The following is a 27,427-nucleotide window of genomic DNA, read 5'->3' on the forward strand; positions in this document are numbered from 1 at the left end:
GCTTTTTTAAAAAAACAAAAACTACTGAAAAAAATGTAGGAGAAGAATTACATAAATGTGAGATGGGGAGAATTTTCACACCAGAGAGGAAAAGACACAGATTTTGTCTACATGTGAATTGTAAGTTTCTAATGAGGTAAAAATATGAAAAGACCAACAAACATGTGGGGAACTTTATAACATAGGTGAGGAATAAGGGATTAAATCCTTAATATATAAGAATTGTAAAAATCCATTAAAAAAAAAACACCCAGTAGAAAAACAGACAAAAGATAAGAATAGTCAATTCATAGAATGCAAATAGTCATTTTATTCATTAAAAAAGCCTAACCTTACTACTAATCAAAGAAATGCAATTAAAATAACACGCAGACATTTTTCACCTGCCAGTCTGATAAAGATTTTTAAATGCTCTCATAATTAGCACTGGCAAGGTTATGGGAAAATAGACACATCCAATCTTGATGTTCTGAATTGTAAATTGGTATGGCCTTTGGGGAGGGCACTTTGGCAGTCTCAACCAAAATTTTAAATGTGCATACATTTTCATCAGCAATTCCATGTCTAGAAATTTATCCAACAGCAATACTAAGGCAAATGCATAGAGATTCATGTGCCTAGTAGTTTATTAAAGCATTGTTTATAAGACTAAAATCCAGATACATCTAAAAGTCTATCAACAGGTTATACGTATGTAATAGACTGTTGTGTAACTGGTGTTTCTAAAAAGCAGTTTTATGTAACTCAAATAATATATTGTTCTGCCAAAAATACAAAACAGCAGGAGGCTGATGCATGAGAATTGCTTGAACCCAGGAGGTGGAGGTTGCAGTGAGCTGAGATCGTGCCACTGCAGTCCAGCCTGGAGGATAAAGTGAGACTCTGTCTCCAAAAAAAAAAGAAATACAAAACAGAAAAAAATGTGTATACTGTCACCCTTATGTGTATTTATTTATATATATATATACACACACATATATATATATACACACACACAGAGAGAAATGTAGATTGTGTGCTCATTGAGGGCTTATGTGCCAATCTCTGTTCTTTTTTTTTAATTAATTAATTTATTTATTTTTATTATTATACTTTAAGTTCTAGGGTACATGTGCATAACGTGCAGGTTTGTTACATATGTATACTTGTGCCATGTTGGTGTGCTGCACCCATGAATCGTCAGCACCCATCAACTCGTCATTTACATCAGGTATAACTCCCAATGCCATCCTTCCCCCCTCCCCCCTCCCCATGATAGGCCCCGGTGTGTGATGTTCCCCTTCCCAAGTCCAAGTGATCTCATTGTTCAGTTCCCACCTATGAGTGAGAACATGCGGTGTTTGGTTTTCTGTTCTTGCGATAGTTTGCTGAGAATGATGGTTTCCAGCTGCATCCATGTCCTTACAAAGGACACAAACTCATCCTTTTTTATGGCTGCATAGTATTCCATGGTATATATGTGCCACATTTTCTTAATCCAGTCTGTCACTGATGGACATTTGTGTTGATTCTAAGTCTTTGCTATTGTGAATAGCGCCTCAATAAACATACATGTGCATGTGTCTTGATAGCAGCATGATTTATAATCCTTTGGGTATATACCCAGTAATGGGATGGCTGGGTCATATGGTACTTCTAGTTCTAGATCCTTGAGGAATCACCATACTGTTTTCCATAACGGTTGAACTAGTTTACAGTCCCACCAACAGTGTAAAAGTGTTCCTATTTCTCCACATCCTCTCCAGCACCTGCTGTTTCCTGACTTTTGAATGACTGCCATTCTAACTGGTGTGAGATGGTATCTCATTGTGGTTTTGATTTGCATTTCTCTGATGGCCAGTGATGATGAGTATTTTTTCATGTGTCTGTTGTCTGCATAAATATCTTCTTTTGAGAAGTGTCTGTTCATATCCTTTGCCCACTTTTTGATGGGGTTGTTTGTTTTTTTTTTGTAAATTTGTTTGAGTTCTTTGTAGGTTCTGGATATTAGCCCTTTGTCAGATGAGAAGATTGCAAAAATGTTCTCCCATTCTGTAGGTTGCCTGTTCACTCTGATGGTAGTTTCTTTTGCCGTGCAGAAGCTCTTTAGTTTAATTAGATCCCATTTGTCAATTCTGGCTTTTGTTGCCGTTGCTTTTGGTGTTTTAGACATGAAGTGCTTGCCCATGCCTATGTTCTGAATGGTATCACCTAGGTTTTCTTCTAGGGTTTTTATGGTATTTGGTCTAACATTTAAGTCTCTAATCCATCTTGAATTAATTTTCGTATAAGGAGTAAGGAAAGGATCCAGTTTCAGCTTTCTACTTATGGCTAGCCGATTTTCCCAGCACCATTTATTAAATAGGGAATCCTTTCCACATTTCTTGTTTCAATCTCTGTTCTTAATGGCTTTATATAATAACTCATGTAATCTTCGCACACACTCATGATGTAGGTAACATTATTATGTCTGTTTTACACATAAGGAAACAGAAGTCTGGAGAGATCACTAGCACAAAATCACATTGCTAATTAATGGCAGAATCAGGATTTGATTCCAGGGTCTGTCCACTTAACACCACCAAGTAGTTGTGTACATATTGGGTGAAGGGGGTGGGGAGGAATAGAGATAGAGAAAGAGATGCGTTCTAAATTGTTAAACTTTATTACATCTGGGGAGTTTGGGCTTAGAGGTGTGGTTAGATAAGGAAGATTGTGCAAGTGAGTTTTAGTAAAAGAAGCAAGCAAGGAATTTTTCACTCATGACAATTTTTGTAATATGTAAATTTTTATAACAAGCATTATCACTTTTGCACATAAAATATTTAAATCTGAAAAAAGATTATATTTCATTTTCTCCAGAGGATTAAGAAATATTACTTTTTATTCTTAAAACTGAGAGAGTATAAATGTGATTGGTAACTTCTCGGATATCCAGGAATCTAGAGAGAATGCATTCATCTCTTGGCAAAGGCTGAAGATGAGTGGAGTTCTCTGGTTTCAGGAGACTTGTAAAACCTACCAGCACGCTGGCCGGGTGCCAAGCTCTGGAGCCAGCTGCCTGCACTGTGACTGCGGCTTGTCCACGAAGCTATCTTTGTCCTTGGGTCATGACTTGGCTACCCTAACCCTTGGTTTCCTCACCTGCATAAAGAAAATGATGATTGATCTCCCTCTACAGGCTTGGGGTGAGTTGGAATGCGGTCAGAATTAAGGTTTTTATGGAATGTCTGGTGCATTTTTAGTCTCAGTCAACATTGTCTGCCATGCTCCTCATTGCCACTCCAAACTCTCATCATCACCCTCTCCTGGCAATTTGAAATCAAGATTGCAAGCTGATCTGAAATTATCTAAAGCAGCCAAAAGACTAGAACTACTAACTTGGCATGTGGGTATAAATGAGAGACAATGGCCAAGTAACTACTGACGAAAAGAATTAGAAGGCCCAGTATATGAACATAATGATCACCGCTTGAAATGCTACAGACATTTGCGTTCTAAGAAATCCAACCTATGTTCATCTGCTCTTAGAATAAAGGTATGGTTTTATTCAGAAAAGTGGTGTCTATCATCACTCTCCTGCTTGCTCAGTATCTTAGCTCATTCAGACTGCTATAGCAAAATATAGGTTGAATATCCCTAATCCAAAATTTTGAAACCCCAAATGCTCCAAAAATCCAAACATTTTGATCGTTGACACGATGCTCAAAGGAAATACTTATTGGAGCATTTTAAATTTCAGATTTTTGGATTAGATGCTCAATTAGTAAGTATCATGCAAATATTCTAAAATCAAAAAAAAAAAAAAAAATCTGAAATCCAAAATACCTCTAAGCATTTTGAATAAGAGATCCTCACCATCTACTATAAAGTGAGTGGCTTATGAACAATAAACCCTACTTCTACAGTTCCAGAGGCTGAGAATCCAAAATCAAGGTGTCAGCAGATTCACTATCTGGTGAGGGACCATTTCTTGGTTCATAGATGGTGCCTTCTCACTGAGTCCTAACATGGTAGAAGAGACCAGGGAACTCTATGAGGTCCCTTATATAAAGGCACTAATCCTGTTCATGAAGGCTTCACCCTCATGAGCTAGTTACCTCCCAAAGCCTTCACTCCTTTGTACTATTATGTTGAGGATTAGGTTTCAACCTATAAAAACATTTACACCACAGCACTCAGTAAGGATGAAAAGCTCCCAATAACCTTATAAGTCCTTCTCACATCCAAAGTTCTTACTCTTGCTTTATAGCTCCTCCTTATACTTATAAGCAAAGAATGTTTTTAGGAAGTGCTCATGGAAGAGCCTGTGTTAAAAAAATGGAGCAAAATTTAAAATAGCAGAAGTTTCTTTTAAAGACATGGGCTCAGAAAGGGCCCATCAAAAACTAAATTGCCATATGATTGAAATGTATAGTTTTGAGGATGGCTGTGTCAAAAACCCAATGTCCATCTTCCTCCACATTGCTTCTGTGTGGGGACACATACATACATGCACAGACACACACATACATGCAGACACATATACACATGCACAGCTTGCCTCCCACATTCTCAAAAACTGTCTTGAAATACAAGGCACAGCCAGATTAATAAAACATACTTGAGACTGTGTTATGTTTGTTCATTAAACTATAAAGCATTTTACACCTACAATTAATTCTAGGTAAATTAAAGGCATGACACAGCCATGGTACCATTGCAAGAGCATTGGTGCTATTATCTTACATTTTTTTACACTAAATCACCCTGCTGAAAGGTTTAACAGCCATTCATATTTATAACTGCTTTCTAGATTTTTTTTTTTTTTTTGCCTTCTCAGTTGTCAAAGCATTAACGAAGCTGGCTTTTGGGAAGAATTCCAATTCAGAGTTATTTTTCCATGAGGTACTTAAGACTCCACACAGCAGCTCGTGATTATGTTGGCAGTGGCTTTGAATAACTGTAGGTTTCCTGTAGTATAAATAAGTGAACAGTTAAGAATGCTAATGTTTTGCTTTGACCAAGAAAATGTTCTCAATAAATGACAAGGAATCACCCTCATTGAACTATTTAAGTTTGGGTGGGTTTTTAAAGGAGTAAGTTAAACCAAAACAATAGCGATAAGTCATCATATAATACATACTAATGCTTTGAGATCGTTAAGTTAAAGAAAAAAAAAGTTTTAAAATTGTTTAATTTCCGAAGTCCTTTCTAATTGGCAAACACAACTGGAGAAAGGCCATGAGAGTCACCGATGAACACCAATTCAGGTGTTAGCAGCCAGTTGTAACTAAATACAGTCAAAGAAGGTCAGAGCCTTTGCCCTCTTGAGACTCAGATGGAAAGGGAAGAAAAGGAAGCCTGGGCTGGGAACGAGGACACCCAGGGAGGTTAAGAAGGAAAGGCTACAGCAGAGAGTTTGGCAAGAAAGGAGCATACAGATGGGGTCCAAGGGGCAGCACCCAAGGTCAGCTTTGCTTCTCATCAACCATCACGGTAGAGAGCAGTGTGAGCCTCTCTGTGAGATAAGATTTTCAGGACTTTGCACAGAGCAGTGTGACTTTTGCTTTTTCCACATCCTCCAAGATTTTTAGCATGAAATGCTCACCAACCAACCTACTCCCTCTTCATTCTTCCCCTCACACTCTACAGTCCAGCCCTGTTTAGCTAAAGCCTGGTAAATGCCCTCTCTGAGTGCCTTGCAGTTATCACTGCCTCCCACCTTCTCTCACCTCCTGCCCTGCCTTTACCCTAATGAGGGCTCAGGCTTTCAGCCAGGGCAGCCTTCTCTCCAGGACAAGTGGACTGCACTCCCTTGCTCTGCATTAGGTACCATAGCTCACAGACCTGCTTTTCCACTTTCTGTGGTTTCTCATTTGTCCATCTTCCCCACAAGAAAATGAGCTTCTTTAGGGTCACACTATGACTTAGTGTATTAGTCCATTTTCATGCTGTTATGAAGAAATACCTGAGACTGAGTAATTTATAAAGGAAAGAGGCTTAATTGACTAACTGTTCTGCAGGGCTGGGGAGGCCTCAGAAAACTTACAGTCATGGTGGAAGGGGAAGTAAACACGTCCTTCTTCACATGACAGCAGGAAGGAGAAGAATGATAACTGAGTAAAGAAGGAAGGCCCCTATAAAACTATCAGATCTCATGAGAACCCACCCACCACCATGAGAACAGCACGGGGGAAAGCACCCCCATGACCCAATCACCTCCCACTGGTCCCTCCTGTGCCACAGAGGGACCATGGGAACCACAATTAAAGATGACATTTGGGTGGGGACCCAGCCAAACCACATTACTTAGATAATTTTTATCCTTAGAGCGTGAGCTAGTGCTAGCACAGAGTGGACCCTTGGAAAAGAAAGAACAACTTAATGAATATGATTTGTACTGCTTTTCTTATTCCATAAAGAAATGTAAACATGAATTATATTAAGCAAATCATTTTTACTGATTATTTAAAAGGTTTTAAGTCACTGTGATAACTTGGTAGTAATCTAGATAATATAAAATAACGTTATCATATAACTTTATATTATATTATAAAGTATTATTTTTATATAGTATAGGTTCACACAGGAAGGTTTCACAATGAATGATTTATAGCCATGCGTCATCTTCCCTAAATGTCATTAAAATAATTAGTTTGAACAACTATGGTTATTTTTGCCTAGTCAGTTTTTAAATTTTTTTTTATAATGGACATGTCACTCATACACAAATGTGAGAACAATGTAATGAGCTCCATGAATTCATCACCCAACAATTTTCAACTCACAACTCATCTTGTTTCATCTATACCCTCACATAACTCTCTGCCCTGTATTACTTTAAAGCAAATCCCAGACATCACATAATTTCATCTATAAATATTTTAGTATGTATCTCTAAAAGATAAGGATTTATTTTAAAATACAATATCAATATCACACCTAAAACATAAACAATCATTTCTTAATATTAAATATCTAGTCAGTGTTCAAATTTCCAATTGAAACAGACATTTTAATGATTTTCATAGTTTGCTTATGGAATCAGAATGCTAAAAGGTCCATACATTATGACTGATCGATTGATAAATTTCTTGACTTTCTTTCAATTCATAGATTTCCCCCTTCATCTCCCTTTCTTTCTTACAATTTATTTGTTGAAAAAACAAGGATATTTATCTCATAGAACTTTCCAGTCTGTATTTTGCTATTCATGTGCTGTCTTTGAACATGATCCTCTGTCCACTGCATTTCCCGTAAATTGGTGGTTGCATTTAGAGGCTTGATCAGATTCAAGTTTCATTCATTGGCAAGACTACTTCAAAGATCAAGTACATTTCTTTGGTCACGAGACACATAATGTCTGGTGGTCTCTCTTCGTGGAGTTAGTGGCCAGGATCCACTAATTCATTAGTGGTTTCATATGGGTGATATTCCAATTCTATCATCCCTTTTTAACTTATCAGCTAAATACTTCTATAAATATAAATTTCCTATTATCTACTCATTTGGTTACTCAGTGATACAGTTTACATAGAAGAGAAAAAATAAATATTCGATCCTTTCTTTTTAGTGTTCAAAATAATGAGTTGGTTCCTTAGCACCAGACAATGGTGAACAATTAGCTGTTGTAGTTTTTCTCCCCTAGTGTCATTTTGAACTCATGGATTTAATTATATTTGATGAGTATCATCCACTGCAGTTATTATCCTTTTTAATGCACAAATTGTTTCATCTTTCACCAAGAAAGCCTGGTTAAAATTGGCCCCTGAGTCTTTTTGATTTGACCCTAGAAGCCCAGGACAGACATTTTAAGACAAATTAACATATCCATGGAATAAAGACAATTTTGATGCAGATAAGCACCTCTGTTCTCTCTTAGATAGCATAGCTAGCAAAATACCATGCTACCCATTCAACTATACTTGTTTCAGAGCTACCTTGAGGAATGCTCTAGGAAACAGATAACCCAGGGAATACAGCCATGTCCTTTTATCTTTCAGATTATTTTCTAAGCACTCAGGAAACATGACAATTGTTTTTTATTAACTCTTATGAGGTTCACATTATTATTTTCTTAAGACAACAAAGCTTCATTTGACATGTTGATCAGTTTGCAAGAGTATGTAACTACAGCAATCAATTTTATAATGGTTTCTGCTAGAAGTAAAAATAATGTAGGTAAGCCCCAAGTTCCAACGGCAAGCAGGATTAATCAAGATCATCCAAAAGACTAGGCTTCGCTTTGCCTCCTTCCGTTTAGCAACAGTCAGTTTTCCCATCTCAGAGGCATGGCCCAGACATTACCAGACACTGTGGTTACCCTAATCCTAGGCATGCAACTTAGCAATGAGACAGCAACAAAAGGGTAAAGAAGTCATTTCAGAAAGAAGTCAGGCCACCACTGATAAGTGTGTAATGTCCCTTCTTGATCATTTTTACTAACTGTGGAAGGAAATATTTGCCTACTATGGCTTAAGGTGGGTCACAATTTGACAAAAAAAAAAAAAAACAATGATTGGGAAGATCGATTTGGATATTTCTCCCAGCAAATGTGGGGCTAATATTGTCTGGCTAGTTAAGCAAAAAGCATAAATATATGATCAGTCACTAAGCATTTTCACTGCTTCATTTTCATTCCCTTGCCTCACCATTTTTTTCTCATATGCAAGCTTTCATTCATTCATTCATGCAATAACTAATGATTGAACAACTTCTATATGCTAGGAAGTGGGGATACATTGTGATGAACAGAATAGGCAAGATCCCTGCCTTCTGGGACTTGTTTTCTGGTTGGAAATAAAACAGCCAAACTATAAGTAAAAAATTAGACAAGGTAGTTGCAATAATGACATATGCTATAAAGAAAAAAATAGGGTAAAGTGATAGCTAGCCACCTTGGGGTTACCTTAAATGGCTGAAGAAGGTCGCAGATAAACTAGAATGGGGATCTGCAAATTTTTTTTCTGTAAACAGTCAGATAGTAAATATTTTAGGCTTTGTGGACCAAATAATAGTCACAATGATTCAATTCTGCTACTGTAGCACAAATGGAGTCATAGACAATATGAAAATGAATAGTCATGGCTGTGTTCCAATAAAACTTTATTACAAACCCAGGTGGATTTGACCTGTGGGCCACAGTTGGTTGGCCTCTCGACTAGAAATCTATTTCATTGATGGCTTGATGGTCATAGTCAAGTGGCTCAGCTGTCTTTCCAGAATAGCTTTTGTAGATGTTCCAAAGCCAACCTATTACTCAAAGCACCTTGCAGAAAAAGTCAGAGGTCTTAAACAACACAGGCTTACTTGGCTCTATTTTCACTACCCAAGTGTATAATAATTGAGGATTTAAGAGAGTGCCCTTAGGAAAAGAAAGAAGATAATTACCACTTGACTTGAGCTCTTTATTGCAATGATTGAGGCTCTCCCCTTTGGGAAGGCTGGAGGTGCCACCCAATATGTGCACCCATTTAACAACACCTTGTCAAAAGCCTTTTGGAAATCCTAATAGTTTATGCCTACTGTCTCAAAAACCCTCTGCTTTCTACATTATCTCCTGCATTCTCTCTTTTTTCCCACCACATTTGTCAAACAAGATTTACCCTTTACGAAACCACAATGGCTAGTTTTTGTCAGTTCATTTTTCTCCAGATGTTTTGTGATCTCATTCCTTCTTAATGTCTCTCAGATCTGCCTACCTCTGAGGTTAGGTTGGACGGTCTATAATTTCTCATCCCCTGCCACTCTAAATGGGTCCCTGGCTAAGCAACAGCCCCTTTGGTGAGGTCAGCCAGAGAAAGTCATACATATCGTAAACATGCCGTGAGCTATTCAGCAATAACATTCAGTGGAGTTTGCTTTAGTTCAGAGGCCAACGGGATTTGGCAGAAAAAAATACACAAAAGGCTGTTCTGTTGGAGTAAGTTTGATAAAGTCAACTGCTAAAGAAAACTAGAGCAAGACTTTGGCATCTAGAAAGGGAAGAAAAGATATTCTTCCCATCCAGTTCTTTGAGGTGCCCAGAATAAGAAAATAGATATTATATGTGGTTGCCTGTGCTTTCATTAGGATTTTACTCTTCCCCTTATTAAACCACAGTGTCAAAACCAAGTTCAGAGGCTGGGAAGAAGTAGAGAGGAAAGCGAGGGATAAAGAAAGGTTGGTGACAGTAATCCCAGCACTTTGGGAGGTCGAGGTGGGCGGATCACAAGGTCAAGAGATCAAGACCATCCTGGCCAACTTGGTAAAACCCCACCTTTACTAAAAATACAAAAAAAAAAAAAAAAAAAAAAAAGCCAGGCATGGTGATGGGTGCCTGTAATCCCAGCTACTCAGGAGGCTAAGGCAGAGAACTGCTTAAACCCAGGAGGCGGAGGATGCAGTGCGCCAAGATTGTGCCACTGCACTCTAGCCTGGGTGACAGAGCAAAACTCTGTTTCAAAAAAAAAAGAAAAAAAAATTAGCTGGGTGTGGTGGCACACACCTGTAGTCCCAGATACTCATGAGGCTGAGGCAGGAGAATCACTTGAACCCAGGAGGAGGAGGTTGCAGTGAGCAGAGATCTCGCCACTGCACTCCACCCTGGCGACAGAGCGAGACTCTATCTCAAAAGACAAAGAGAGGTTGGTTAATGGGCACAAAAATGCAGTTAGATAGAAGGAGTAAGTTCTAGTGTTTGATAGCACAGAAGGATGACAGTAGTTCACAAAAATTTGTCGTGTATTTTAAAATATCTAGAAGAGAAGATCTAGAATGTTCCCAAGACAAAGAAATGATACATATTTGAGGTGACAGATATCCTAATTACCCTGATTTGGTCATTACACATTGTATGTATGTATCAAAATATCACATGACCCCATATATATGTACAATTATTATGTATCAATTAAAAATTATTTTTAAGAGCCTAAGTTCAACAATGATCTGACCCAGAAGTATGGGTTTACCTGCTGGAGGCACATCTTGCCCTATTCTCTGTAAATGGATCTGCCTCATCCATATGAATGCTGATTGAAATGTACAAAATTCAGGGGTGAGGGCACATAGGGAACATGCAGTCCTTAGGGCTGTGTCATCGTTTTGTTCCTTCTCACTGTTTCCCATTTTCATCTTCTTCCCTCTGAAATGCTAACCCAGCCTGACAACACCCTGTGGCTCCTAAAATTTGAATCAGATCTCCTTGCCGTTACAACCTTGGTTCTAAGCTTCACCTTCTAACCCTACATGACACGGTTGTCCCTCTTACTTTCCAATCCAATCCTAGAGAGCAAGGCCAGCCAGATCAGCCCCACCCAGTCTTTTTTACAGAATTGGAGGATTGGGAAAATCAGTTACCAGAAATTCAAATATAAGAGCTCAGGGATGAGGGGAAATGTACAACCCTAAGTGGACCCAACTCCAGAAGGTTGCATCAAATCCAAAACTGAGAGCTTGAGCAGTGTCAAAGGGCATCAGTAAAATAGCTAGAAGTCTGCTTCAGGGAAGTAATCTAGTGTAAAGAAAACCCTAAGAGATGGGATTTCAAGGCTGGAAAACCATCCTCAGGTATACAGTGGCAGTAAGGTCAGAAAAGAATCATCAGCTGGACTGAGTGCTGACCAAGACGGAACTGCCAAAATGGGGATTCTTCCATTTTCCTGATCCATAGCCAGGTGGGTCCTTGGGAATACAGAGCAATAGGGAACAAATTGGAGCAGTCAGGAAATAACCTTTAGTCTTCCTTTGCCTTCTATTCAAATGACTGGAAAGCTCCTTCTTGCTTTGGCGGCATGAAAAAGTTTAAAGTGTAAGGATTTTCTTCCGTGCTTGTGCCAAAGTGTTGAAGAGTAAGTAACACCACCTTCTGAGCCCTGGCCCAAACCAAACCAGTGAGGAGGTAGTACTGGGGGGTGGGGACGATGAGTGGGGAGCAGAATGGGGGCCATATGGACCAGCAACCCCTTAACTGTTTTGAATATTATTCTCAGCATTCTGTTTTCTCTTTAAGAAAGAAAGCATTTCCTTCCCAGATGTCAATCAGTGTGGAAGGAATGTGGGATGAAGGGTCTCTGTCAGAGGAGCGTGTGAAATAAGTGACTTCAGTGACAGAGACAAAGAGTTTCTCTCTAGTCATTAGCATTTTGGTCCTACACACACCTCATGGTGTTGCAAGCCAGCTGGCCCAGACTGAAAGTATAGCCTACGGCCATGAAAAAAGTATTGACTGATTCACACTAAAATTGAACCCACAAACAAACTCTGGCTGACATCACTAAGCAACAATAATTAAAGATGGCTTTTAAATGTGTACCCCCCCATACCACCACCATGACCTGTAATGGAGTGCCAGTGTCTTTTGCTTCTAAGGGGGGAATTGGACATTGGGAAAAATCAAGCTATTTATTGTCAGCAGCAAACAGAAGGAAGAGATTATTAGAACAAAGCCCAGCAGTGCCAATCAAAACCATACTTCTCTAGTCAAGAGTTCGGTTTTATTACATAATGGAAATGAGCCATGTTCAGCTTATTAACAGCACAGGATAGAGCTACAACATATCACCCCAAAGCAGGATACAGACAAGCAGAAATGGCCGGGGACACATCTTGTCTCTTTCCAGGCCTCTCTCCTGACAAGGACAAGATGACACATGTATGGGGGTGCTCTTCCAGGTGCCTGAGCTGCTGGCCTTTCTTCCAGAACCTTCTCAGGATTTGACTATTCTGAGTGCCTTTGCTTCAAACCCAGCTGGAAGGCAAAGTTACTCTGATCAAGTCATCCAGCGTGACATGGGAAAGACAGACGAGGGCTTCTCATCTCATTCCTCTCACAGAAAACATTTTTCACACAACCCTTCAATGACATAACCCAGAAAATGCTAAGTGGAACAAAGGAGGTATCAGCAGGCATTTTTGAATATAATGATTAGGAGGAAATAAAACACCAAATTTGGAATAGGATAAATCTGGCTTCAAAGCATGGTATTCAACGTGGTTTTGAGCAAATGACTTCACTTTAAGCATGTCGTTTCTCCTCTTCTCCCCTGACTTTCCTCTTTTCCTTCTCTTTCAATAAGAACATTTTAGTGAACACCTTCTCTCTACTGGGTTCATATGTATATTAAGGAAAATAATAACTGCCAGGAAGAAATGTTATAAGAATTCAATTAGGAACTACACATAAAGCATGCTTAGCAGAGGAGGCATTTTGGGAATGGAAATTCCCAAACTTCTTTGTATAATAACAAAACCTCAGTTAGCTAAATTGAATACTCAAGGAGTTCAGGAAAGAGCTTAATCCTTCATGTTAGCCCTAGGTGGCCAGACATCTTTCTCTTTACATAAGAAACTTGAATATCCTTAGCATAAGTGTATGTTTTCTCTATGTGGGAGGAAGCTAAAAGGGCTGAGCCTTCATAGGTTAGCAAAAGAGCAAGGACTTATGCCATGGATTGTTGTTTGGGAAGCAGTCCTTTTGTGTTCAAAATCCTACCAGTTGAGAAGAGTCCTCTAATTCAGAGTTGAGAATTCCAGAGTTGATGATTTCTTTATAATCATCACCCACCAGATTCTAAAGACTCCTTTAGAAATTCCAGAAAAATTTTTGCAATCTATTCATCTAACAAAAGGCTAATATCCGGAATCTACAAGGAACTTAAACAAATTTACAAGAAAAAAATAACCCCATCAAGGATCTAGAACCAGAAATACCATTTGACCCAGCAATCCCATTACTGAGTATATACCCAAAGGATTATGAATTGTTCTACTATAAAGACACATGCACATATATGTTTATTGCAACACTATTCACAATACCAAAGACTCAGAACCAACCCAATAATAGATTGGATGAAGAAAATGTGGCACATATACACCATGGAATACTATGCAGCCATAAAAAGCAATGAGTTCATGTCCTTTGCAGGGAAATGAATGAAACTGGAAACCACCATTCTCAGCAAACTAACTCAGGAACAGAGAACCAAACACCTCATGTTCTCACTCATAAGTGGGAGTTGAAAAATGAGAACACATGGACACAGGGAGGGGAACATCACACACCAGGTCCTGTTGGCGGGTTGGGGACTAGGGGAGGGATAGCATTAGGAGAAATACCTAATGTAGATGATGGGTTGATGGGTGCAGCAAACCACCATGGCACGTGTATACTTATGTAACAAACCTGTACATTCTGCACATGTATCCCAGAACTTAAAGTATAATTAAAAAAAAAAAAAAGATTCCAGAGTTGTTGATTTCCTTACAATCACCAGCCACCAGATTCTAAAGACTCCTTTAGAAATTACCTAAACCAGCTGAATTTCCAGCAGCAAGAAAGTCATAAATGATATTCAAAGCTAGAAAGGACTTCAGAGATAACTGAAGGGATCTAGAAAACTAGATATTTGGTAGGTAAAAGAGACTGATAACAAAAATGGTGAGAGAACTAGTTCAGTGTCTCACAGCTAGTTACTGAAAGAACAAGAACTAGAAAGAAGGTTTCAGAACACCCAGGTTCCCTTATGTCCTGTGACTTTAAGATCTCCTTAGGAAAACACAGACACACAGACACACACACACACACACACACACACACACACACACACCTGGGCTTCCTCATGAAAGGAGAGATTGGTATGGCAGAAAGGGCATGGGCCTATGGAATGCAAGCCCAACTCTGGCCAGCAGGATGAGTGACTTGGTACACGTAGTATCACCCATGTCCACATCTGTGGTCAGGAGTCCCTTGTGCAGCTGCTATGAGCTCTGGATCCCTTCCCTGGCTCCAGATATTACAAGCATGTGACACTCCCCTAAAGAGCAATAGAACACCCAGGGTGTGCTTGGCTAACGACTCACTTGGAGTTCTTTCCTCACTCTGTCCAAATAAAGGCAACTGCTCTCTGACCATCTTTTGTCAATAGCATTTTTGTGCTATCATCTGCAGGGTCACTGGTTGGTTGTTCTTGGACTGTATTCTGGGAAACTTTTTTACTGCCACACTGAGACTTTGCAACGAGCCTAGAAGAGCCTTTATTATACAGGATGCTTCAAAGAGGAAAAAAAAAAAAAAAAAAAAGGCAGGGTGGGGAGGGCAAGAAAGGGGGAAAACTGCAATGCTAAGCTGGCAGATGCCAAATTATATAATGGCAAAACTGGAAAAATAGGATTGTGGTTTCCTTTGGCTCCAAAATCCCCTGTTACTAAGGTAGAACAGAGCAGGTCAAAAGCTCAAATCTTTGTAGGCCAAAGCGAGAATGAGTCTTTGGATGTAAAATCCTCTTTCTTGGCATAAATTCAACTCAACCAGTATGCATTGAGTGGCTACCCTAAGCTGAGCCAGACATTGTGTTAGGGACTGCAAGAGAGATAAAGGTGGGGATGCCCTATTCCTGCCTTCAGGGAGATTATGGTCTGGTGAGATTGAGGTTAGGTGAAAACAACATAGGAATCTACTAATTATAATACCGCAGAACATAAATTATTCATTTAGTCATTTATGGGCTCTTATTCTACAGACATTTATTGGAGTGTCTGCTATGTGTCAAGCACTGCGAATTTAAAGAATAAATAAGCCAGGATCTGAACCTTCTAGGAATTCATGGTCCCATTGGAAATATGAATATGTCTATGTCATGAGACAGAGTCATGGGAGTTCAGAGAAAGAATGACTTTCATTATGAGGTGGTGAGGCCAGCCCCCAAAGAGAGGTGGCATTTAAGGGAGGGCTTATACATTTCCTGACCCAGACCTGAAATCAGCCATGCCCCAGGGACGTCTAAAGACATATTCATAGAGACAGAGGAAAGGTAATCCTAGTGAAGGAAGAGCATAAACAAAAGCTCCAAGGTAGGGAAATAAGAGACATGAACAGGTAACAATTAGTGGGTCCACTTGGCCAGTACATGATAGGGTGTGCAGGGGAGAAGCAAAGCTGCAGGTAGGACTTCAGGTTGGGCCAGGCTGAGAAGCACATTTGGAATGACCAGCTGATGGACCTGGTAGATCAGAGAGGCCAGTGAAAATGGCTACATGCAAGTGGGACCTGACTAGTTCTAGAGGATCTGGCAGCAAAAACAAGCACGTTTGCAGTCTATAGGAATCAAAAGCCAGGAGGTGAAGTCTGCTATAACAGTTGAGGTTCAATGTAAAGAAGAACCCTAGTAGTCAAACTGTGGTCTTGAAATAGATTTTCCACTAAAAGAACTCAACAGTCCTTGGACAAGTGGCTGGCTACAAGACCAGAGCAGAAGGTAAAGAAGATGAGTCTAGAATATCTCTTTATGTCAGATAACAAGGATGACTGGTTTTTGTACAAAGAACTCAGAGCAACTTGGAGAAATGACCACAGGCCAAATGCAGGGAAATTCAAGTATCAAATCAGTACATTAACTGCAGTAAGTTGAAACACATCACATATATTAAATCCATAATTTCAGTGATTTTAAAAAGAAAGACGCTGATTGGTCATTCCTGGAAGATGCTAGGAAACCAACTGATAAAGTGAGGGAAAGAATCATACATTTATCTAATCTTTCCTATGTGAAATGTACCAGTAAGAACCCAAATGTTAAATGAAGAGAACTTTATCTTTATAGAGGTATTCCTGCAAGTACATAAGAAATGATAGAATCAGAAAAGCACTGTTTTGCTACTCTTTATGAATGAGTCATTCTAAGCATCAATAACTATTAGAAAACAGACAAGTCCATGTTCTGTGCCCCCTATGCCACCATGAGGTGGTCTTGCCAAAAAATAATTTAATCTTTTAATCTATAGATCAAATCTATAGGTCTACCAACCAATTTACATGAAATAAAATGGACAATGGAATAGCTCTGCTGACACCACAGGGATACAATTAGCAAGATTGAGGTTGTAGGGGTGAAATCTAAGGACAAAAGACCTGGTTTCTTTAACAAATAAATTATAAGGGAAACAAAAAAAATGGATGGGGAACCTGTAGTTTAAGAGACACTTAAAAATGTTATCAACTCATCACACATGCGATTTGATTTGGATCTTTGTCAAAATAAATTTTGAATAATAAAACCATTTATGAGATTTAGGTATATCATACTATTAAGAAACCAATATTTCCTCATTTGAGCTAAAAAATAATACATTTCAGTTATGTTCCTTAAAATTTCCTCGCCTTTTAAAAGTGTTTGTGGATAAAATAATGAGTAAGATTTGAGTCAATATTATACTAGTGGGTGGGACTATAGAATTGACTATATTACTAAGCCTATGATGGGTGTGTGGGAGTTCATTAAACCATATACCTTTGTATGTGTTTTTAATGTTTCACAATAAAAAGTTAGTAATGAAATCAAAACAATAATAAAGCAATGAAGGATTGAACAGGGAACTGGGGAAAGAGAGGCAAGGACAAATGCCAGAGACCTATCTGTTAAGCCTGCGGGGAACCTGGCCTCTGGCAGAGTGCCCAGCTGGGGAGGTTCTCAGGTCCTGACAGCTCTTGGCTGTTTCTCTCCTCTTGCCTTGGCTCAAACTCCCCTTTGTTTGAATTTTCCTCCCTCTTTTTGAAAATCTTCCCACCTTTAACATTCTAATTAAGCTTCACCTCTTCTTTGCAGTCTTTTCTGAGCACTGCCCCTCACCAGACATAGCAGACCATGCCCTCCCTGGAGACCCTGCCACACTCACCATATCCTCTACCACCATGCCTACCTCTTCCTAATCTTTAAAGCCAAGGGCTGTGTGGATGCATATTTGTATTCTCCAAGTCTAGCACAATGCTTGTCACACAATCGTGTTGAAATCGCTGAATGAAACAAGGAGCGGGTGACTCTGATCCTTGGGTGCCCAAGGCAAGGTTGGAGCTATTCACAAAAGAAGCCTAAGAAGTTCAGTTGAAAGGTGCATGATGCATTTGGTTTCAGACACGTGGAATCTAAAACTCACAGGACTCAAACACAGAAAGGGAAGTTAGAGCCAGATCTACATATTTGGATGTTCCCTTCACAGAAAAGATAATTTAAACCATTGGAAAGGATAAATATTTGATGACAACATTATTGAGGACAGACTTGGGAACTAAGGGGACACAACCAAAGAATAGCATTTTAAAAACAAGAAAGAAGAGAATGATACAAACTTATCTCAAAGGGGAGTGGTGTAGGACAGAATTAAAGATGAGTATTCACAGGAAGCAAGCTCTGTCAGTCGACTAAACTGTGCCAGCGAAAGAGGCCATTGGTGTCCTACAAGGCTCAAGAAAGTGGGGTAGTGAGTGGCAGCAGGCAGAAGGCTAGAAGCCAGACTCAAGGGTCAATGGAGTTGGAAATTGTCAAAAAGGAAGTGTAACTGTGACTCCCTTTTCATGAATAGCTAATGATAAAGAGATAAAGAAAGGTAGTAGCAGCATGGGATATGTTTTCCTGACATTACAAGAGAGCGAGGACTATGATGAAAAACACTCCTTGGAGAGACGTGATAAGAATGAGGAACTTATAACTTCCAACCTCTGAATATCTATTCATTGTTTTGCTTCCGTTTCTGATGGAATTGGTAAAATGTTATTGGTTCTTAGAGACAGGAACAAAACTATACAAAAATAAATAAGATTTATGTAGCAATTACTATGTGCCAGGTCATCCTATGTGTTTTACATCAGCCAGTTGAGTCCTCCCAGCCCAACCCTATGGGCATGTTTCTAGTACCGTCATCTCATGTTACAGATGAAGAAACCAAGGCACCAAGAGGTTAAGTAACTTGTGCAAGGTCAGCTTGTGAAAAGCAGATCTGGAACTTGAACCCAATGGTTTGGCTTCGTTGTCTTTGTTCTTAAGCACCACACCCTATGTTCCGTAATGTGAGATGAGGTGAGTTTTATTGCAACCGTTTTATAGAGGATAAAACCAGTTCAGTAAAGACAAGTAACTTGCCAACCAATCGGAGGCAGAGCCAAGATTCAAATCGACATCTTCTCGTGCCAAATCCAGGGTATTTTCCATTACCTATTGTTACTTCTTCTTGGTAAAGGAGACAAAGATGTCATCCATGAAGACTGAGAGAATGTTCTTGGGGAACTGGGCACCTATATTTAAAATATTTTTAAAAACAAAAAAGCTTGAAACAGCTTTTGTGAGTAATATGATAACAAATCAACAATAGGTACAATTTTGATGTGTATGTTATTACCAAAAAGCATATTCCAACAGAAATGAAGAATCATTAATAAATATTTATTGAATGAATGAATGAATGAAACTGATAGAGACACCTCCTCTGCCTCCCTCCATTGGCTCCCAGAAATATCACCTAAAATAAGCTCTATCAATAGACACGAAAGCTATCATTTGTTGAAAGTTTTTATGTTCCTGGCACTGTGCCAAGGATATTATGTGCATAATCTCATTTAACCTTTGTGACAGTGCTATCTAGTACAATACTATTATTATTACACCAACTTTATAGCAATGAGATATATACTTTGCCTAAGGAAACATGGCTAGTAAATTGATGACCAAGTTTCAGGCCCTACTTTGGCAGGCTCCAGCGGTTGTGTTCCTAATCACTAAAGATGTTGGTCAGCATTTGCCCTGTCCACGGGGCTTCTAGGAGACCTGGCCCCCACCTTAGATATCTATGTTACCGGGTTCCTATTGCATGAATCCCACCTAATCCCAGCCCCTAAAAATGACTGATGGCTTGGAAGTGGGCATTCAACCCACCTGTTTTTCTACTAGAGGCTGACCTCTACCTATGATTGGACATGAAAAGGTAAGCTGAAACAATTAGATTTCTCTTGTGGGACATTAGATGTAAGTAAGTAAGATACTTACTTAGCAGTTAGGAAGGAGAAATAAAGTTACATGAGCATGAGTTGGATGGAAGCAGAGAGCCCTTATGGGACTGTGTACTAGCCAACTGATGGAATGAGGAGAGCGAGTCCGTGGAGTAAAACTAGAAGAGGATAGAATAGATGTGCAGAAAGTAACAGCAATGCCGTACGAAAAGACCAAACAGTCCCTCCGGGAGTCCATTAAAAAGTAGATTTGTTATCTTACAGTCTTCTAGTTCTAGTTGCATAGGTCTAGATGTTGTTCAGTTCACTTCTCTGGTAACTAGCCTTCTAGATGGCACCAACGATTCCCCTACCCTTGTGGAGCCTCTGCCCACAGGGCTGGTATGAATGATAGACAGAATATGGCAGAAGCGATGGTATGCCACTTTAAGGATTAGGTTATAAAAGACTGTTGGATTGTAAGATTAGACTTAGGTTACAAAGGACTGTGTCTTCTGTCCTGGGTTCTCTCTTTTGAATTACTCACTCTGGGGCAGACAAGTTGCCACGTCATGAGGACACTCAGGTGGTCTATGGAGAAGCTCACCTGGAGGAAAAGAAGTTTCCAGTCAACAGCCAGCAAGGAACTAAAGCTTTCCAACAACCCCATGAGTGGGTTTAGAAGCAAATCCTACTAGTTAAGCCTGGGGATGACTGCTTGACAGCAACCTCATGAGAAGGCTGGAGCCAGAACTACCCTGTTAAGCTACTCTTAGATTTCTGAGCCACAGAAACTATAAGATAACAAATGTTTACTGTTTTTAAATTACTAAGTTTTCAGGTAATTTGTTACACAGCATTAGACAACTAATATACTTTTCTTAGCTCCTGGGAGATCTCTGTTTCATTTAATGCCCCATAAGCTTCATTTCAAAAAGCATCCACTTCTCTCAACAAATTGGAATATGCTTTTGTTTCTTCTGGTTGAAAGGACCAGACCTGAACCCATGCCACTACACTCAATCCTTGGGGATAACACTCCTTGGATCCCAGACAACTCACCTTAATTCCCAACCTTGTTTTCATCCCATCTGTTCTGCTCAAGTAATTGGCTAGATTCATATTCTACTTTGTATCTGCGTCCACTAGGTTCCAGGCCATTTGCGTAAATGTAAGCTACTGGCAGGCTGTGCACTTGACTCTTATTCCCCTGAACTGACTGTCCAGACACTCCCCTGGCCACCTGGGATGCAATGCTTACCTAACCTTCCACTCTTATTTTTGAATCTCACAGGACTAATTTCAAATATGTCACCCTTTCCACCACTGTCAAAGTCTCAGCCTTAAAGAACACTTAAACTTTTGCTCTCCACATTGACGTTAAGCCTGCCTTATAGCAAGAACTGATCATGCTTTGTCCAATGGTGAATATGCCACTAAAATTCCCGGGCATATTCACCACTGGACAAATCATTAGTAGCACTTGCTATAAGGCAGGCTTTGTGCTGGTTGTTGTGGATACAGAGATGACATAAGACACAACCCTACTCATCAAGAAATTTTCAGTCTAGTTAGGGAAACAGGCATATAAGTAAATAATAATTTAATGTAGAGATATGTGCATAGAGATATGTGCACAGTGATAAGAGGATACAAAGCAGGTAGCAATTAACTCTGCCTAGAGGGGTCAATGAAAACTTCTATAGAGGTGGTGACATTAGGAGGGTTCAGGAAAACTAACAAAGAATCCTCTAATTAAAGAGCAGAAGAAGGGTGCCAGGCAAAGGGAGAAAACTTTTGCATTAAATGAAAATAGAAAACTCCTTAGAGCTTACAATGGTTACTCAGAAAGTAGCCGTTTCATACACGAATTACTTTGACCAAGTAATTCTAAGAAATTATGTTATAGATACTCTCAACCTAACCAGAAATTTATCTTTTTGTTTGTTTGTTTTGTTTTGTTTGAGACAGAGTCTCACTCTGTCGTCCAGGCTGAAATGCCGTAGTATGATCTTGGCTCACTGCAACCTGCGTCTCACAAGTTCAAGCAATTCTTATGCCTCAGCCTCCCAAGTAGCTGGAATTACAGGCATGTGCCACCATACCCGGCTAATTTTTTTGTATTTTTAGTAAAGATGGGGTTTCTCCATGTTGCCCAGGCTGGTCTCAAACTCCTGAGCTTAGGTGATCTGCCCACCTTGGCCTCCCAAAGTGCTGGCATTACAGGCGTGAGCCACCAGGCCCAGCCTAGAAATTTATCTTATGGATAAATTTACATGAAGACAAAATGTACAAGAAGACATAAATACATAGATATCATTGCAACTTGTTTTCAGTAGAGAAAGGAAAGACACAATCGAAATCCCCATTATTAGTGGATTGGTAGAAACAGATTATAAAACATTCATACAATGGAATTTAGGCAATCGCTGATAAAATAAGGCAACTCCCTAGGTATAGCTGTGAAATATATTAAATGAACAAATAAGGTACAGAGCAGCCTATGTAGCACACTACCATGTGTGAGTGTGTGTGCGTGTTGGCATTTCTGCTTATTCATTTATTCCACAAATATTATTTGAGCTCCTTTTACATGCCCAGCACTATTCTGGAAGCTGGAGGTATGGTACTGAAGAAGAAAAAAATGTAGGACATGGAGCTTACATTTCAGTACATTCTATATGCATAGACTATCTTTGCAATGACAAAAAGAATCAGGTAGCAATTACTTCCTGGGACAGGTACACCACGAGGTTTAGGGTCCAGAGTGTGATACTTCACTTTCCCTCTGTTTATCTTTTGTTACTATTTGTTACTACGCTCAAGAATTTTCTAGCCCCCCTAACTTTTAATTAGAAAAGCACAATAGCCATTTCATGTCATTAAACCTCTTGTATTAAGACAGATTTAATGCTCCTTCGAAGCACACTCATTCAATCTTTTGTATATAAACTCATGCCAAGAAATGATCCTGGAAATATATTTCAGACCGATGGTTTCTGGTCTGAGTTTATTTCAAGACTAGAGAAGGGTCAACTGTAATCAAAGTGTGTGATTTTTAAGAAGAAATTTCATCCTAAAGCCACAGAGAGAAATAAATTGATTTTTGTGATGAGCTCTGAGTTGGTTACTAACACAGAGTCCCTCACGTGAAAGAAATAACAGAGTTGGACATGATTAGTATCATTCTAGTACATTGCCACAACAGAACTTTACAAATGATTCCCAGCAACGAGTCAGAAAGAATGTGCCAAGATTCCAGTAGCAGCCCTAATGGCTGGGTTTTGTGATGGCTGAGGGTGTGTGGGGAGGAGCGCTTGCTGAAATATTAGACATCATGTTTTCATCCGAGTCCTATGAGAACACCCGTGCTCCCTCCTCCAGCTGATTAGCCTGCTGACAATATATTACCTTCGTCTCCAACCAACAAAATTCACTAATAACATTGCAGATCGAGAACTAAGTTTAGGCATGTGTTCGGATTAGGTGTGATCTGTGATGACAAAGGCTCCAAACCAAGCACAAATCACAAGGAGAGATTTATGCAGGCAAGGATGCTCATTGTGATTATTTATCACAGTGACATCATTTTGGTTGGGGGTAGGGAAAGGGGAAATGAGAATCTTGTAAACCAAGCCTCTGGACACATGGAACTGGTTCCAGCCGTCACAGAGGCAAGCACTGTCTGAGTGGCTACCCTGTCCTTGTCAGGGTTCTCCTGACATCCTACATCATCCTGGCTGGCCCTGTCAGATATCTGTTTTAAACAGAGGCTGCCATTCAGACCTAGTCAGATGAGAGTCTTGTGATACCTATCCATGTCCCTCCAGAGCAAAATGAGGTCACTAAGTCCGTGGGAGTGTCACCTCTGTGCTTGGAGGCAACAATCCGACCTAAGATTCCAGAATTTGAGCCTTTATCTGCCAGACTCCATTGAAACTCTCTCTGAGTTATACTGACTTCAATGTCTCTTTTTGTTCTTTTTTTACTGAGTTTTATGGGCAGCGGATTCCCCTCCCTGTTGGATACGAGGTGTTGTGGCCTCTCTGGGCCAAAAACCACTCTTGGCCCAGAAGGCTCATATTTGGCTTTCAGACAAGCCTGGCAGACACCACCAAGAAGTTGGCTCAGGGCCTGCTCTACAGACTTTTTAAAGCAATGGGAGCAAAACAAGGAGACCTTACAATGCAACAGCTAAACATTGCAAGTTCGCTTCACCTCATTCAAATGATGGGAGACATATTCCAGTCAATGTTAACTGCACACATCCATGTGTCATGTACATACTGTAAGGGTCTGCAGCATTCTGGAATCCTGGATGTCTTCCCTGGATTTCACACAGTGTCTGAAGCCTCCATAGAGGCTCCCTCATGATAAGATGAACCTCAGTCTGGGAGAGGAGAGACTCGCCGGGCTCAAGCGAGTCAGTCAGTACTGACAGCACAATCAGACCCAGGCTCTGCGTCAGGCACTCTGGGATGAGGCCGGCACAGGCATAAGGATGTGCACTTGAGACTCCTCCTTGCCTGTGCACTCCTGGAGGGTGTATAGGCATGAGACTCCTCACAATAAGCCTGCCTGACTAGGATATGGAAAATATCACTATTCCTCTTTTATCCAGGGAATCCCAGTTGGGGCAAAAGTAATTGCGGTTTTGCCATTACTTTTGCAACTGCAATTACTTTTGCAACAACTTAATACATACAAAAAAAGCTAAGAAACAGAGAGCAATGACTGAGTCAAAGCTGCAGAGCTAGAAACTCACAGAGGCGAGATTTGAACTTGCTCTCATGGCCCCAGAGGACCTGCTTATCCCAGTGGCCTTCCTGATTCTAGTGTTCGTAGAGCCGTTGAGTATGTTTCTTATACATAGCGGTGTGTGAGCAACTACACTTGTAGTTGTGCAATTGTAGCAGCTTGTGCAATTACACTCACAAACCCAGGTGCTGAATCTTCCGCTCCCCCCAAAGTCACGGATCAACTCACCAGCTTCACTCCACCCAGAACATCCCAGGGAAGAAAATAAGGAGAATTCAGAAAAGAGGGATTCAAAATAACTAATGAACGGAAAAGTTACGGGAGCTAGGATGATTTCACTTTGAAATGGAGAAGGTTGCAATCATATGATAAATAATGTTCAATTAAATAAAGTGTCAAGACATATCTCACCCAAAAGTGAGGGACGCCAAAAGGTCCCTCCGGTCCAAATTTCTTCCTTGAAGGATCTGCTACCAATGCTCCAAATTCCATTTTCTGGAGCCCACGATTGACATTCATTTGTGATACCTTATGAATCTTTAATACTTTGTCACAGATTCAAATCCACCACTCACAGATAGAATCATGGCCCTAAAGAGTAAGGCCATGTGGAAAGAGGAGGCTGAGTAGATTCACTTTAGACAGAGGAAGGCAACAAGGCCTAGGGATGGAGGGCAGCTGAGAGTGAGCGGGTGGGCAGCAGGGGTGGACAGGCCAATGGCAGTTGTAGCAGTAGCAAGGTGGTGGTGATGTCTGTCAGTGGTGGCAGGACAAGGGAATTAGGTCACCGGGGCCAACACAGATCCTCTAGCACGTGGATGCTGCATACGTGGAGTGCAAGAAGACTATTCAGATGCAACTTTGTGCATTAATTTGACCGCACTCATTTTAACATACTTAAGAAAAATCATTGCCAGTAGAGCAAGGCTGCTGTTTTACAGATATTAGTGCTTTAAAACAAGGGTAGGTCTTTTAAAAAGCGATTTGGTGAAGAAGAATTTCTTTGCTGCCACTGAACTGTACACTTAAAAATGGTAAAGATGGTACATTACATATGTATACTTACCTCAATATAAAAACAAATAAATAAAATCGATTTGATGGAAAAATGCCAAGTTAAGTCACAAGGGGTCCTCAGACATGACAAACATTGGGAAGGTGGCATCCAAATGATGGAAGTTTTGAAAACCCTTATTTAGAGCCTCATATTTTCTCAGCCAACATTGATTGAGCTCCTGCTTTGTGTCAAGCACCAAGTCCCATACAGGGGTGCCCACCCCCTAGTTTGCAGTCTCAGGGTAGTGAGACCAGTAAATCATTACAAAAGAACATCCCATGGCCACTGTAGACACAAGGGGCAAGGACCCACGAGGCCCAGAGGACACAGGGAAGCTGCCTAGAAGAGGAACTGTGGCATGAGTCTAGGACTTGGACACCAGGGTGGAGGATGGTGTTCCAAGCAGAGGATGCCCTCATCAAGCCTCAGGAGTACCTAAAAAGCAGCTCTTCCTTACAGCCTCCCCTGCCTCTATGAGCCACTGATTTTGAGGAGCGTGCTTGAAGGGCACGGTAGATGGGCAGGAAGGCAAACGTGCAAATTTACCTGCCCACCAAGGGGACCAGGTCCAGCAGATAGTTAAGGCCCACAGAGACTCTCTCTCAGTTGGTCTGATTTTAAGCCCCCACGTAGCTCCAGCCCTCAAACCTGGGCTGTGACGGTCCCCAGGTACCCTGAGTGCTGACCTTCAGATGTCCTGACCCCTGCCTTCCCAGTGTTCAGTGACTTTTCTAGAATCACCAATTCTGACATTCCCAACACCCCCCAAGCCTACTTCTAGATTGCTTTAATGTTTGATTACAACACAGTTTTTTGTCCTTGACCTTGGACTGTATCAAAAATCTGATAACCCTCCCTCTTGTAGCTTAAAAGTCAGGGGTCAAATTCCCTCCCTTAGCACTTCCTAAAAGTGGTGTGCAGCTGACCCACAAAATAACCCACTCTGGATAGAACAGCTGGTGGCTGATTTTCCTTTTCCAAAACCAATGCTCTTCATTCCAGAAACCCTGGAGAACTTGCACAATTAAAAAGTGCAATTAATTAGAATACTTAAAATCCACCAGCAGCTACATTCAAAACAGCAGCCACATGTAAAGCAGCCACCGCCTCTGATGCTGCTGCTGCCTCTGACTAGTCCACAGGGCACTGCCAGCTTAAACTGATAGACCCAGACAGCACCCAGGAGGCCACTAAAGGACCATGTGCAGCCTTGAGGTGCTGAAGGAAACACCACGCTGTTATGGGCTGACTCATTCGGCAATGATGTAATTGGATACCTTTAATGAGCACCCAAATAAACTTTTAAAAATTTTTACAATCACGTCTTTCTTACCACTTAAACACCACTAACGATGTGTTTATTGTAAACTTTTAAAAAATTTTACAATCAAGCCTTTCTTACCACTGGTTTTCAGTATTTCTCCACCTTTAAAAAAGGAAAAAAAAATAATCATATAATAAAAATATTAAAAAGCTTATTTATGGACATTTGCATCTCTTTTGCTCTTTGGTAGAAGAAAAAAAAGGGGTGGGGGCCTCAAACAGTACCTGGTATGTAGTAAGTACTCAGTAAACACTAATGTCATTAGGTTATACACCCGAAGAATGAGAAAAGAGATTCGCTCCAAAGCTGAGATGAACATTTCTCTAAAGACGTTGGCAGGAGGCATCTGAATGATGACGTCGATAATGTCTATCATAGCATTTTGTAAAGATGATAATCATCTTTGCTTCACCTTCTTCACTTCTCAGAGGGTTTTCATTTATATTTCCACAACCATACGGTTGGGGCCATGAGGTAATATTATTTCCATTTCACAGATGAAGAAACTAAGACCTAGGGGACAGGATGCATCATGGTCTTGTAGCTGGGTAAGGCAGAAGCCCGGCTCTCTTTTGGCTCCTCCCTTGCA

The sequence above is a fragment of the Macaca fascicularis genome, chromosome 12, assembly GCF_037993035.2.
Source record: "Macaca fascicularis isolate 582-1 chromosome 12, T2T-MFA8v1.1".
NCBI lineage: Eukaryota > Metazoa > Chordata > Mammalia > Primates > Cercopithecidae > Macaca > Macaca fascicularis.